The sequence below is a fragment of the Aedes albopictus genome, chromosome 3, assembly GCF_035046485.1.
Source record: "Aedes albopictus strain Foshan chromosome 3, AalbF5, whole genome shotgun sequence".
Classification (NCBI taxonomy): domain Eukaryota; kingdom Metazoa; phylum Arthropoda; class Insecta; order Diptera; family Culicidae; genus Aedes; species Aedes albopictus.
Genome location: NC_085138.1, coordinates 217,124,170 through 217,137,633, shown reverse-complemented (window position 1 = coordinate 217,137,633; position 13,464 = coordinate 217,124,170). Strand labels below are relative to the sequence as shown.

General features: G+C 38.6%; 1 protein-coding gene across 5 annotated transcripts in view; it reads right to left on the bottom strand.

The window, feature by feature from the left end:
• LOC109406245 (tachykinins) overlaps positions 1-13,048 on the bottom strand; it is an 81,493-nt gene extending 68,445 nt beyond the window's left edge. For 2 of the 5 annotated variants that reach the window (XR_009999016.1, XM_062858825.1), the window contains exon 1: positions 12,814-13,047. The gene's annotated coding sequence lies outside the window, so the exon portion shown is untranslated. Of the gene's footprint in view, positions 1-12,813 lie in introns of all 5 variants that reach the window. The other 3 variants (XM_062858826.1, XM_062858824.1, XM_062858823.1) reach the window with 2 other exon arrangements.
• Positions 13,049-13,464: the final 416 nt, after the last annotated feature.

Here is a 13,464-nt window from a genome sequence, read left to right as displayed (position 1 = left end):
TGTTTCCATTTCTAAAATTTCAATTGATAGCGGTAGCAGTTCCCTCAACTGGCTAAGAATATCACTACGGATTACCTAATCCGGTGGTAAAAGTCCACCAAACAAGCGACACCTAATTCATGGTGTTAAGCGTACCATGCCTAGGAATGAATGGTTAGGGGGGGTCTAATAAAAACTTAACCGTTAACGGAGCCTGTGGAGTACCAGCAGGGCACCCTCCACAGTATGTTGCCCTTACTGTGTTAAACGGAAAAATGACGCCGTGGATCTTATTTGTCTCCGGGATAATCGGCCACTTTTCTTACGTCTCAATTCCGAGGCTTAATAAAAGTGGGTAAATGATTTTTTTTTATGGCAGGAATTAAGTTCGTACAGGTAAACCTTCATCAAAAGGTGCTTCTGCTGTGTTGAGTCGAAGGTTTAAAAAAGAAGGACTGGAAGTGGCGCTTATTCAAGAGCCATGATCCAATAAACGAAAGATTCTTCGAGTTCTGACACAAAATAGTAAACTATTTTAGTATGAGCAACAAGATTCTCCCATAACCGCTGTTTTAGTACGCAAAACGTTAAAATGCTATCCTATTACAGAGTTTATCAGAAAGGACATTGATGCGGTCATGGTAGAGGTACCAACCACTAGGGGTTAAACTGAGATCGCTGTGGCTTCAGCTTACTTTCCTGGTGATGTTCCTGAGGTACCTCCTCCTGAGATCGCATCATTTGTTCAATTCTGTAAAGAAAACAACAAATCGTTTATTATTGGCTGTGACGCCAATGCGCATCACACGGTTTGGGGTAGTACAGATATTAACCTTCACAGTACCAGGTGCCACCATCAAAAGTTTAAAAATCTGTAACTGTGTCAAATTTCATCCGATTTTGATGAAAATTTTACAGAAAATCACAAATGAGTTGAATTTTAGATATATGCTATGGAACCATGACAGTTCACCGTTGTTCCGGATTTAGGCCGGAAAAACCTGGGGTACCCTAGGTACCAAAACAGGGACTACCTTCGAAAACGTGTTGAAATTCACAACAAATCAATTAATTTTAAATCTTTATTCAAGCACACCTTTACATGCACGATTCTGAGACAGTTGAACATGCTCCGGCCACGTAGCAGGCCGGAACCGGTTCCGGTAGGGACTCAAAGGGGACACTTTCTGAATTTCACAGAACCACATCGTTCGACGGCTCAAAATTCATGATTTTTCATGTGGATCTCAATAGGCATAGTGCCGATGTCCGACAAAGGATTTGCCCACTTCCGGATATTCCGGAACCGGTTCCGGTACGGACCCAAAGGGGACACTTTCTGACTTTCACAGATCCACATCGTTCGACGGCTTAAATTTCATGATTTTTTTATCTAGAAGCCAATAGCCATTGTGCCAATGATCAAAAAAAGTTTTGGCCACTTCCGGATATTCCGGAACCGGTTCCGATAGGGACCCAAAGAGGACACTTTATGAATTACAAAGAACCACATCGTTCGACGGTTCAAAATTCATGATTATTCATCTGGATGTCAATACACATAGTGCCGATGGCCAATAATTGATCTGGCCACTTCCTGGATATTCCGGAACCGGTTCCGATAGGGACCCAAAGGGGACACTTTCTGAGTTTCACAGAACCACATCGTTCGACGGCTCAAAATTAATGATTTTTCATCTGGATGTCAATAGGCATAGTGCCGATGTTCGACAAAGGTTCTGGCCACTTCCGGATATTCCGGAACCGGTTCCAGCAGGGACCCAAAGGGGACATTTTATGAATTTCACAGAACCACATCGTTCGACGGCTCAAATTTCATGATTTTTTCTTATCTAGAAGCCAATAGTCTTAGCGCCAATGATCAAAAATGGTTCTGGTCACTTCCAGATATTCCGGAGCCGGTGCCGGTAGGGACCCAAAAGTTACACTTTCTGTATTTCACAGAACCACATCGTTCGACTCAAAGTTCATGATTATATATCTAGAAATCAATATGCATAGTACCGACTGCGGACAATGGATCTGGCCACTTTCGGATATTCCGGGAACGGTTTCGGTAGGGACCTAAAGAGGACACGTGAGCCTCTCGTTCGATGTTGTCAAAATTCATGATTTTTTATCTAGTAGCTAATAGTCGTAATCGTAAACATTGTTCTACCACTACCAGATGCTCCAGAACCGATGCCAGTAGGGATCCAAAATGAACACTTTCAGAATTTTACGTAACCTCATCATTCAACGGTTCAAAATTCATGGTTTCTCATCTGAGTATCAATAGGCATAGCATAGCACGATGGCCAATAATTGATCTGACCCCTTCCGAATATTCCAGAAACCAAGCCAAACTCAAACGAGTCTGAAGGGAATTTCCATCAAGAAAACGAAGAGATATTCATAGAAGGAGCTTTAGAGAAATTCTGAAGGAATCCTTATAAAAAAATCTCAGCCTGAATTTCTATTGGAATCCATAGTTACAGTAGAGACTGCTGCATGGATCCCATAAAAAATATAACATGAATCTCAGCCAGAATTTTAAGAACGGTAATCTCGGAGGAATTGTTGGATAAACTCTGCGAGAAATTCCTGGAGGAATTCTTGGGAAAATCTCTGCAGGTACCACATGAGGATTTTTGAGAGAAGAAGGAAGACATTCTTGCGATTTTCCAAGCGGAATTAGTGTTGAAATCGTCTGGAAAATGTCCGTAAAAATACAGAAAGAACTTCCCTAGAAGAAATACTGAAGGCATTCTTATAGAAATCCGCGGAGAAATGCCAAGGAGATCTCTTGAAGGAATCCAAAATATTCAAATCCATCTGATTATCAGTACCTGGTGCAGTTTCAGCATTATCCATACAGTTGAACTACCGAATTATTGAACGATTTGTAATATTTATTGTCAGCAAAAATACATTCGCATTATAGGGTTTGAGTTTCTTCAAATAAAGGATCTTATTTTGGGCACTTTCTACTATAACTAAGTCAATTTCAAAAACTGCGCTGCCTGGCTCTTCTGTGACACATGTGCTGCTTAAGATGACTAATGAATAGAAGAAAAGTCATGCATTTCGAGCCGTTGCACGATGGGGTTACGTAAAATTCTGAAAGTGTCCTTTATGGATCCCTAGCGGAACCGATTCCGGAACGTCCGGAAGTGGCCAGAACCATTTTTGATCATTGGCTCTGCGACGATTAGCTTCCAGATAAAAAAAATCATGAATTTTGATTAATCGAACGAGGGGATTAAGTGAATTTTTGATAGTGTTCTATTTGGGCCCCTATTGAAATCCCGGGATATTCTGAAGTGCCCAAATCTATTGTCCGCCATTGGCACTACACCTATTGACATCAAGATGAATAATTATGAATTTTGAGCCGTTGAACGATGTGGTTCTGTGAAATACAGAAAACACTTAGGTCCCTACCGAAACCGTTTCCGGAATATGCGGAAGTGGTCAGACCCATATTTGATCATTGGCGCTATGACTATTGGCTTCTAGATAAAACATCACGAAATTTGAGCCGTCGAACGATGTGGCTCTGTGAAACTCAGAAAGTATCTCCTTTGGGTCCCTACCGGAACCGGTTCCGAAATATCCAGGAAGTGGCCAGATCAATTATTGGCCATCGGCAACTATGTCTATTGACATCCAGATGAAAAATCATGAATTTTAAACCGTCGAACGATGTGGCTCTATGAAACTCAGAAAGTGACCTCTTTGGGTCCCTACCGGAACCGGTTCCGGAATACCCGGAAATGGCCAAATCCTTTGTCGGACATCGGCACTATGCCTATTGAGATCCACATGAAAAATCATGAATTTTGAGCCGTCTAACGATGTGGTTCTGTGAAATTCAGAAAGTGTCCCCTTTGGGTCCCTACCGGAACCGGTTCCGGCCTGCTACGTGGCCGGAACATGTTCAACTGTTTCAGAACCGTGCATGTAAAGGTGTGCTAGAATAAAGATTTAAAAATAATTTATTTGTTGCGAATTTCAACACGTTTTCGTGTATTTTTCTTAAAAAGTTTCTGTTTCGGTATCTAGGGTACCCCAGGTTTTTCCGGCCTAAATCCGGAACAACGGTGATCGTTCGTGGTTCCATAGCATATATCTAAAATTCAACTCATTTGTGGTTTTCTGTAAAAGTTTCATCAAAAACGAATGAAATTTGACAAAGCCCATATATCTAGAAAAAATCGAAAATTTTAACATTCGTTTTTCTAATAAAATCTTGCAAGTTATTACTTGAAATGAATTTCAACGAAGAAAATTCCCTGGGCTGGGTTGTTTTGGTCATTTTTAAACAAAGTAGAATAAAATTTCTCATACACGGTGAATGGGTCCCTAGCCCTACTACCACGGTGAATGGTGACCTACCACGGAATTAGGCGACCCTACTACCCTTTACTTCTTCTTCTTCTTCTTCTTGGCGTAACGTCCTCACTGGGACAAAGCCTGCTTCTCAGCTTAGTGTTCTATGAGCACTTCCACAGTTTTTAACTGAGAGCTTCCTCTGTCAATGACCATTTTGCATGTGTATATCGTGTGGCAGGCACGAAGATACTCTATGCCCAAGGAAGTCAAGGAAATTTCCTTTACGAAAAGATCCTGGACCGACCGGGAATCGAACCCGTCACCCTCAGCATGGTCATGCTGAATACCCGTGCGTTTACCGCCTCGGCTATATGGGCCCCCTTTACTAATTGTACTATATCACCAAATTTTGTGAAAAATTTTCTACTTCTGTGGATATTGCTTTAATTTTAACCTATAATGAAGGCAATTAAAAGCGGCACCAACAATGTTTATAAGACTGGTGTCAAATGACAGCCACAAAAGTTCAGCCTATTGGACGCAGTGGCTTAATTTCCCCAACAGGGGAGGAAAAAAAAATACCTCAGTCAATTTTCAACCAATTTTCATGAAATTTTGTACACATCTAGAATACTATCCGTGTACAAAATTTCATGGATATAGGTTTAAAATTCCCTGAAGTATAGCGCGTATAACAACCCACGCAAAAAAAAAAATCGGGTATATAGTTTTTCTGTTCGAGTAAATAAAGTGTTTAGTTCATCCGCGAAACGAAGTGTTATATGTAGCGATCGACTTCCGGAACGCTCCATGTGCGAAAATAAATTTCTTCAAGAATTACTCCAAAGTTTATATTACAAATCGAGATTTACACAAAAGACCCTTTCTAAAATTCCTTTCTTTCAAAAATTCATTCATGCATTCCTCCATGGGAATTTATGCAAAAAATTGCGATGGATTTTCCTACCAAATTGTCCACCACTTAGGCACCTTAAGGCTACTGAACAACTTTGCTGAAGGCAATGTTATGAAATAAAACATGTCAAACAAATGCATTATATTTGTAAACGCTGGCGCCAAGTAGTCGTGAGTTCCACCCTTTCTAGTATTTGAAAGCCATTAGCTATTTGTACAACTTAGTTAAAGATACCGAAGACATAATTGCATGCGTGTAACCACAGACAAGCAGACGTATCACTTGGAATAAAATGCGATAAAAATCGCCACGCAAACATAATCGCCCAATGCTAATTACGCTGTGGATCGCAAACTTTCTGAATAGATGCCGGTAGTGAGCAAACATCAAACAGGAGCACAAATTTGCGAGCGCCATGAGCGAGCGACTTGCGGACTACAAAATATTTGAATAATCCGTTAACAAGGGAACGATGGGAAGTGAGTAGAGTGAGTCTTCTGTTTGTCTGTAGTGTGACTATAGCGATTTGGCTCTCCAGCTCCGAATTCGTGCACGCTGGCTGCAGTGCACAACAAACGCGCAAGGCATTGAAACTGAGGGGGCAAATGGGTTGTATTTACACGCATGGTGACGTCATGCTTTCCCTTTCTTGTACATTGGATCAATAGGTCTATTTATAGAGAGGCTAACAATACAAAGAACCATTTCATCTTATACCGTCCTTCACTCTAAGTTCTGCGATAGCCTCACTGATAAAAACGACGAGTTCCTGTTCCAGGTTTTAGGCGTCCTAGGTTCGAATCCGTAGGTTTTATGTATACCATGTGGAGAAGTTTTCTGAACTGAAGTCACATTTGGATGATGGAGGGGTTGCCAACCAGAGGAAGGAGAGAAGACACCATAATATCCTTGTAGTTAGATAGATGGCTGTCATTTCATAACTATTTTTTTTTGCATTCCCAAGGGCGACTACTAATACATTACTTGAAGGTCAAACGCAGTAATACTATTCGTCGGCAAATATTATTTCTTTTAATAATCTACCTTCACATTTTACTATACTATATTTGATTCCATTATGCATATTTATAGTGCCTTTTAATTATTATTATTATTAATATTTATTAAAGACACTTTACCACTTATGTGGCATTCGTGTCTGGCCTTTTAATGCGTTAAACTATATTCTACTGTATTATATTATTTTATTGATTTTATACATCTACCTCAATAACATTTTATTATCATAATAACGCTCTATTCTGTCATCTAGGTCATGAAAAGAATCGTCAGTGAATATGTAATACCCATTCAAATTATCTACATTTCAATACATTATATTTCGTTGTTATTTTTAATGATTGCATAACATATCATTATATTTCATCATATTGAATCATACTACATAACTATAATATTACTATATGATTATATAACTATATAACTATATATAATTTTAAAACTGTATAACTATATAACTATGTAACTATATGACTATATTGGGCCGGGTGGGAGCATCAGGGCATCATTGAAGTTGTAACTGTACGACGGAGTGGATTGCCAGCCGGAGTGTGGTGAGAAGTAACTATAACATCCTTGTAGATGGGTTCTTCTATCCCGACAGTTGCAATGGATGTGACGCGCCCTTCTTGTGACAAACCATCCCGTAGAAAGCTTGACAAGTAATGTAAGTTTCATTATTCACTCTGTTGGATCATATTGTTGGAAGGAGATTCTCTAAAGCCCGCGGATTTCGCGTAAGTGTCTCTACTTACGGGTCCGCCACACCCCCTTTTGGCCCTTCATACAGCGGTATGCTGAAGTCAGTGTGGTAATGAAATTGATCTTTACTGTTAAGTGGAACTGCATGCAGAGCAAGACTCAAGCTAGGATGGTGGCTACCTACATACATACATACCATGTGGAGAAGTTTTCTGATGCCCAAATAAAATTTAAATAAATAAAAATAAAAAAAATTTTTTTCTCTAAAAATGAATTACCGAAAAATGAGTTAATTTTTACACTACATAATTTTTACCCAAAAAATGTATATCTGCTTTTAACAACATGTGATATGATGTTATTTTACTTTCTTGTTTTTTTTATATCGCCCTTTGTTAAAAGCTTGTTGTAATTGTATCAAGACATGTTGTAACTGTCATATGGATAGGCCAATTATTGTAATATTAACACCTAAGTGGCAATTTTTATAACACCTGCTGTTATGAAATTATCTTTGAAATAATAACTCCACTGGTTATAATTTTGATATTCGTTTCTGATCGGGAAGGTATAATCAGCGGCGTCATGGTCGCTTTTTTTTCGCAGTCAAGTTCGCAGATTGTGAACAATCCTCGGTACCCGTTACGTAATTTATGTTTAGTCCTTTTTCTGTCCTGTGTGTTCTACCTAAAGACACTGTAGGCTAAAGACACGAAATCTGATGATTGTTGCTGTTGATGATGATTGTCACGTCATGACGATAATGATGTAGAGAAATGGGCATTTTCATTTGACGTCTTAAATCAGCTGATTTTTCGAGTCTTTGACAGTTCTCCTATAGGATACTGCATGACGTCACGAAGCCGTGACAGTTCAGTGAGCTTGTTTACATGGACTTAGTCTCTAGTGGAAATCCGGCAAAACTGTTTTCCGATACAATTTCAGTAAAACGGTAATTAGACGATTGGTTTTGTACTAGTAGTGTTTAATATAATTGATATCTCCGTATCATAATGGTTTCGGGATGGAAATCGTGAGTTTAATTTTCGTCGCTCGTTAAAAATTCTAACACCTTGTAAACAAGCTCGCTGAACTGTCAGACAAAGTGAGGTTAGATCAGGTGCTTGCAATACCCTATGAAAATGACAGTTTAGCGTTTGCGCCCTTGTTCGGCGAATGTAAACAGTGGCAAACACGGACCTGTCAGCTGAAAAGGCCTACCCGACGTCTCCACTAGACAGAAATGTCTTGCCATTTTGCTGGACAGATGTGTCATGACAGAAATGTTCTCTCGCTGTTTGCATGGAAAGCAGCGGTGTTGATCATTTCTGTTACGTTTTCTCTTTTTGGCAGCAAAATGGCAAGACATTTCTGTCTAGTGGAGACGTGGGGTTACTTGGGTATGCTTGAAGCGCGTTTGACTGGTCTCCTGCTCGATTGGAATGGCATTGGCAGCAAATTTGGAATTCCAATTTGAACATTTCGAGAAATTTGCCTTTAGATGCAATTCGACATACTATTTTTTGCGATTTACTTTTAACGGTTGTTCGCGTATAGAAGCTAGCGCCTCTGTGTTCGATGCGGAGAGTAGAAAAACAGCCGATGCAGTTAAGGAGAAACTTCAGAGAATACAAATATGGCTGCCACAATCGCCGGCTTGGACCCCTACTCACGTTTTCAAGAGCACCAATCTTATAAAATCGTAAACAAATGCGCTCGATTTGGAAAAGCTGACTCTTTTTGCTAGTGAGCAAAGCCAGGATAAACAAGTGCTTAGTTCGATGCTTCGTTCGTCAGATTTGTGCCTCTAAAGTTTGTACGCAAAATTGCAATAGGATTTCTTGATGTTTCACCTTAATTCATTGAACAGTCCTTGCACAAAAAATGCACTAAAAAATTGTCAAGATATCTAACCAAATTTGATGGTTGAATCACAGACAAACAGACGTCTCACTCTACTCACTTTCCATCGTTTCCCTTTTTAAGGCGAAACTGGAAGAATTTCATCATTTTTTTGGTTTTTGATTTTTTATTAAATAACGAAGCAATATTTTCAAAATCGGTACAGTATGGATCAGGGTATTTTCTGATATTTTTACGTGGTAGAAAATGTTTATCATTTTTTCATAAACCATTTTTTAGTGAAATTTTGTTCAAAAATGATTTCTGCAAAAACGATAAACATTTTCTACCGCGTAAAAAAATCAGAAGATACCCTGATCTATACTCTACATGTGCACGAAAACCGATTTTGAACATATTGCATCGTTATTTAATAAAAATTCGAAAACCAAAAAATGAGGAAATGCTTCCAGTTTCGCCTTAACGGGTTATTCAAATATTCCGTAGTTCGCAAATCGCTCGCTCATAGCGCTCGCATCGCTTTTGCTCCTGTTTGACGTTTGCTCACTACCGTCATCTACTCAGTGGGTTTGCGGACCACAGCATAATTAGCATTGGGCGATTATGTTTGCTTGGCGATATTTTTTATCGCATTTTGTTCCAAGTGATACGTCTATGGTTGCATTTAAAAAAAAATGGATAAGATTTTTTTTAGAGAATCTTTCAGGGATTTTTCCCGGGCTTTGAAATTCTTACCGAAATCATATCTATTTAACTTCCTGAAACTGCTTTAAAACATGCCCAAGAATATAATGAGCGCAATTATTTTTCATTAATGTATTATGCTTTAGGTTGAAATCCGGCGGTGCGAAAACTGATTTTTAACCTACTTAGCAATGTCGCAACTCATCCAAATTGAGTGCATATTGTAGCACTTAATTTGCTCAACGATGCGCAACAGATAACAAAAAAATCAAATTTACTTCGCAGCTGCAACTTCGCATGTGTTTCAAGTGACTAGAAGTGCTAAGAAAATTTCTCCAAGTATTAAACCATTTTTTTTTTCATTTGTATAAATCGTCATAAATACCAGCAGCAACTACTGAAAAGGCTGAATGTACCTAGGAATGTACTTTGTCCTAAGGCATTGTCCATTTAGAATCTGGACTAGAGTGGCCCACACTTATATGAAAAACAAAAAAATTCGAAAAATGTCAAGTCTTACCTCCAAAACAAGTTGTTTTGGACTCCAAGAAGCTACGTACAAAATTTGAACAAAATCAATTTAGCCTAAGAGGGCGCTCAAAACGCTTGAAGTGTGTATGGGAAAACTTGGCCAAATGTATGCAAAAATTTTAAATTTTCGAGTTCAAAACAACTAGTATTGGAAGTAAGACTTGGCATTTTTCAAAATTTTTGTTTTTCATATAAGTGTGGGCCACCTTAATCTGGACGGAGAACATTACTTACATCTCAGGAAAGGCTAAACACTCAAAAACAAAGATAACTGATTGTACCCCTATCTAAAAATATCATTGAAATTATTTAATTTTATTTTTCATACATTTTCTCACTTTTTCCATGTTAGCCTCTTTAAAAATCTGCACCCTGTGTACTTCAGGACTTACTCTAGATTGTCAAACATTTAGCCGAACCGTTCTGGGGAGCGCGGGTTGGATTCTTGCCGCAGCTGTCAGGAAAAGTTTACGGCTGTGCCACTGGTCCGTTGTTTAGTGTCGTGCTTCCTGCGAATAACAGCTCAATGGAAGCATTGAACGTGTATTTTTTAAGTTATTTTGCGGACAATTCTTTCAATGATTCGTTTTTGAAATTCCGTCACAAATGTTGCTAGAAATTCCAATGACCAACCGATTCTTCCTCGAGTGCGTCATGTAGCTTTAAATGTTTCCAATTACCAAACAAAAGCACAATGCCAATAACAGTAACTTAAAGCGGATTATTAACACTCGAGGGAAAAAAAAATCTGAAATAAAATTTTGCGTGAATTCTCGTCGGGTGCTCTGATCAAGAAAAAAATCTTGATTTTTTTCTTTAGATCCTACAGTAGAAGCATTCCTGGATCAATTTTTAAAAATGTTTAGAAAAAAAATCATTAATGAAAGTGAAAAAAAAATCAATACAGTTTTGAAAGAATAATATAAAAAAGTTCTGTGGAAGTACCATAAAATAGGGTGGGTCATAGTGTATCATTGTACTTGCCTCACAATATACAAATTCATGCAACGGCAGGCAAAAAAAAGCCCTTCAATTAATAACTGTGGTGAAGATGAGTTTTTGAATGGTTTATTAAATACCATGCGTCTTCTTCATAAATACTTGCTTCCACACCAGTTAGTGACAGTCTAGTTTACATAATATATGGAACAAGTGGCCATGTTCCATATTTTAAAAAGCATTTGTCACAACACCAATTATTGATATTATTTAAATAAGAAAACAGATGAGAAATTTATTTTGAAGAATACGCCTTCGTTAAAACATAACAAAACACCTGAGGAACACAAACTTCTGTGAATAGGGGACTACTGCGGCATTAAGTATAGACATTTTACCACGTTCTAATTATATGTATCAATCTAACACTTGTCGGGGCCCGTGGCGCAGTGGCCCACACGTTCGCTTCATAAGCGGATGGTCATGGGTTCGATCCCAGCCCCGGCACTTGCAATTTTTCGTCAGTTGCTCTTCCCCCCGAGAGCAGCTGACACCTGACCCTCTTCGGAGCATATAGCTCTAACGGACCCGGAATTTGGATATCGGCGAACCGCAATTCATATAATGGACGACCCTCAATTGGACTGGAAAAGAAACAGCAGCCCACAGCATCATCATCGTGCTCATCATTCTACCGTGGACGGGGTAGAAAAGTGGAAGCAGCACAAAAGACACCAGTTCGATACATGTTGCTGAATAAGAATAGAATATATTTAGGCGCTGTACAAAGCGTAAGTGCAGCGTCCAATTGGAATCGCTCACGTAGTGCCCTAGGGGACAAAAGAGCTGTAAATTAGGTTAAGCGATTAAGAATAAAAAAAAATCTAACACTTGTCTCTAAAGAACTAGGGTGACAATGGGTATTATCGGCAGGTTTGTTCTCTTCGTCATGGGGGGTTTTTGTCAGCCAAATTACCTGAAACTTGGCCATATAATTCAGCTTAGTTGGGAAGGATTTGAGACCAACTCTGAGTTCTATAGGTTTCACCATTCACCAAACCACCTTAGTAACATCAAATATTTTGATTTTGAGTTTCGTTTGAAATCAGTTGCAGAACACCTTACGATTACTCACATATTTTTCCTAAAAATATTTCTATCCTTACAAATGAATGTTTCAATGGTAGCACAATTGCGAAAAAGCAATGCCGTTCAGTTTTGGATGCCTAGAGTCCAGTTAAAGTAGTATTTCCATGAGTGGTAATCCTTATAGTATACCTTTATTTCCAACACACATTTAAAGCGATTTTGGAAATTGTACATCATTTTTATACGGTTTGCCATTTGCTCAAAGTAGTATCCCTTAACACCCCATTTTACGGTACCAAAAAAATAAAACTGAACAAGAAAAACCTCCATGAAGAACTACAGCAAAAACGCTGCATGTTTTTGATAAAAAAATCCGGTTAAATATTTTATTCTACATTTACAAACCCTTTGAGCGAAATTATTTGTATCTTATGTTTGTGATTTTTGTTAAGGGGAGCACTCGTGATTATAATAAAAGAACGGGAACAATCGGTGTCGTAATCGTCTGTTTCCAAATAGGATGAATACGGCAGTGTAGGATTAATAAAGATACTAATAAGAAAGAATAATATAATAAAGAATAAGCATATAATAAGAACCATATACCATACCACTACCATATAATAAGAAAATACTAAATTTACTAAATTTCTGTTTTACAATTATAATTATACATTTGCGCAAAGTCAGAGAAACTTAGTCATTATTCGTGCCGAATAACATATGCAATAAAAAAAATCACGCAAAATAAATACCTTTCAATACGCACTGCAATTCACAATTCTTCCGACCAAGATATGCACTACGAATATCCTCAGGTTAATTTTAATAGCACGTTCACCACTTCAAATTGCTCGGTCTATCGCCTGCACAGTTGCATTCACTCAAACTCTTTCTTCTGTCTACCAGAACCAGGAACAACACGAATATAGAACATGCTGCCAACGGCATGCAATCCAACCGAATGAAAGCAACCACCGGTGGAGTCTGAGTTTTTACATTTGATTTTATCTGCCGCCAAACCGAATGTTGGCGAAAAACGCGCGCCATGCGCAGCTCATATCAAAGTTTTTCCTTTATGCTCTTCTCCACTAAATGTCCGTGAGAGTTTGTCGCTCTAAATCAACATCGTAAAACGTGTCCCATCCGTTAAATTGTAACCAGTGGATATTATACAGCGCTTGATATGTACGTCTTTTTGTTTTGAACTAAAAGTAAGAGCATATCCATCAGCATAACTTAGTTTGGGGGAACTCACTAGCAACGTCTTATACCCCGGACAGACATGTGATACGAGTGTGATTCCTGTACAACGGTACGCAGTGTCAAGAAAATTTTAACAAGACTGACTTGAACTGACAGAGTTTTCAGTATGGCACTCATTTCAAGCGCAATTGTACAGTGAT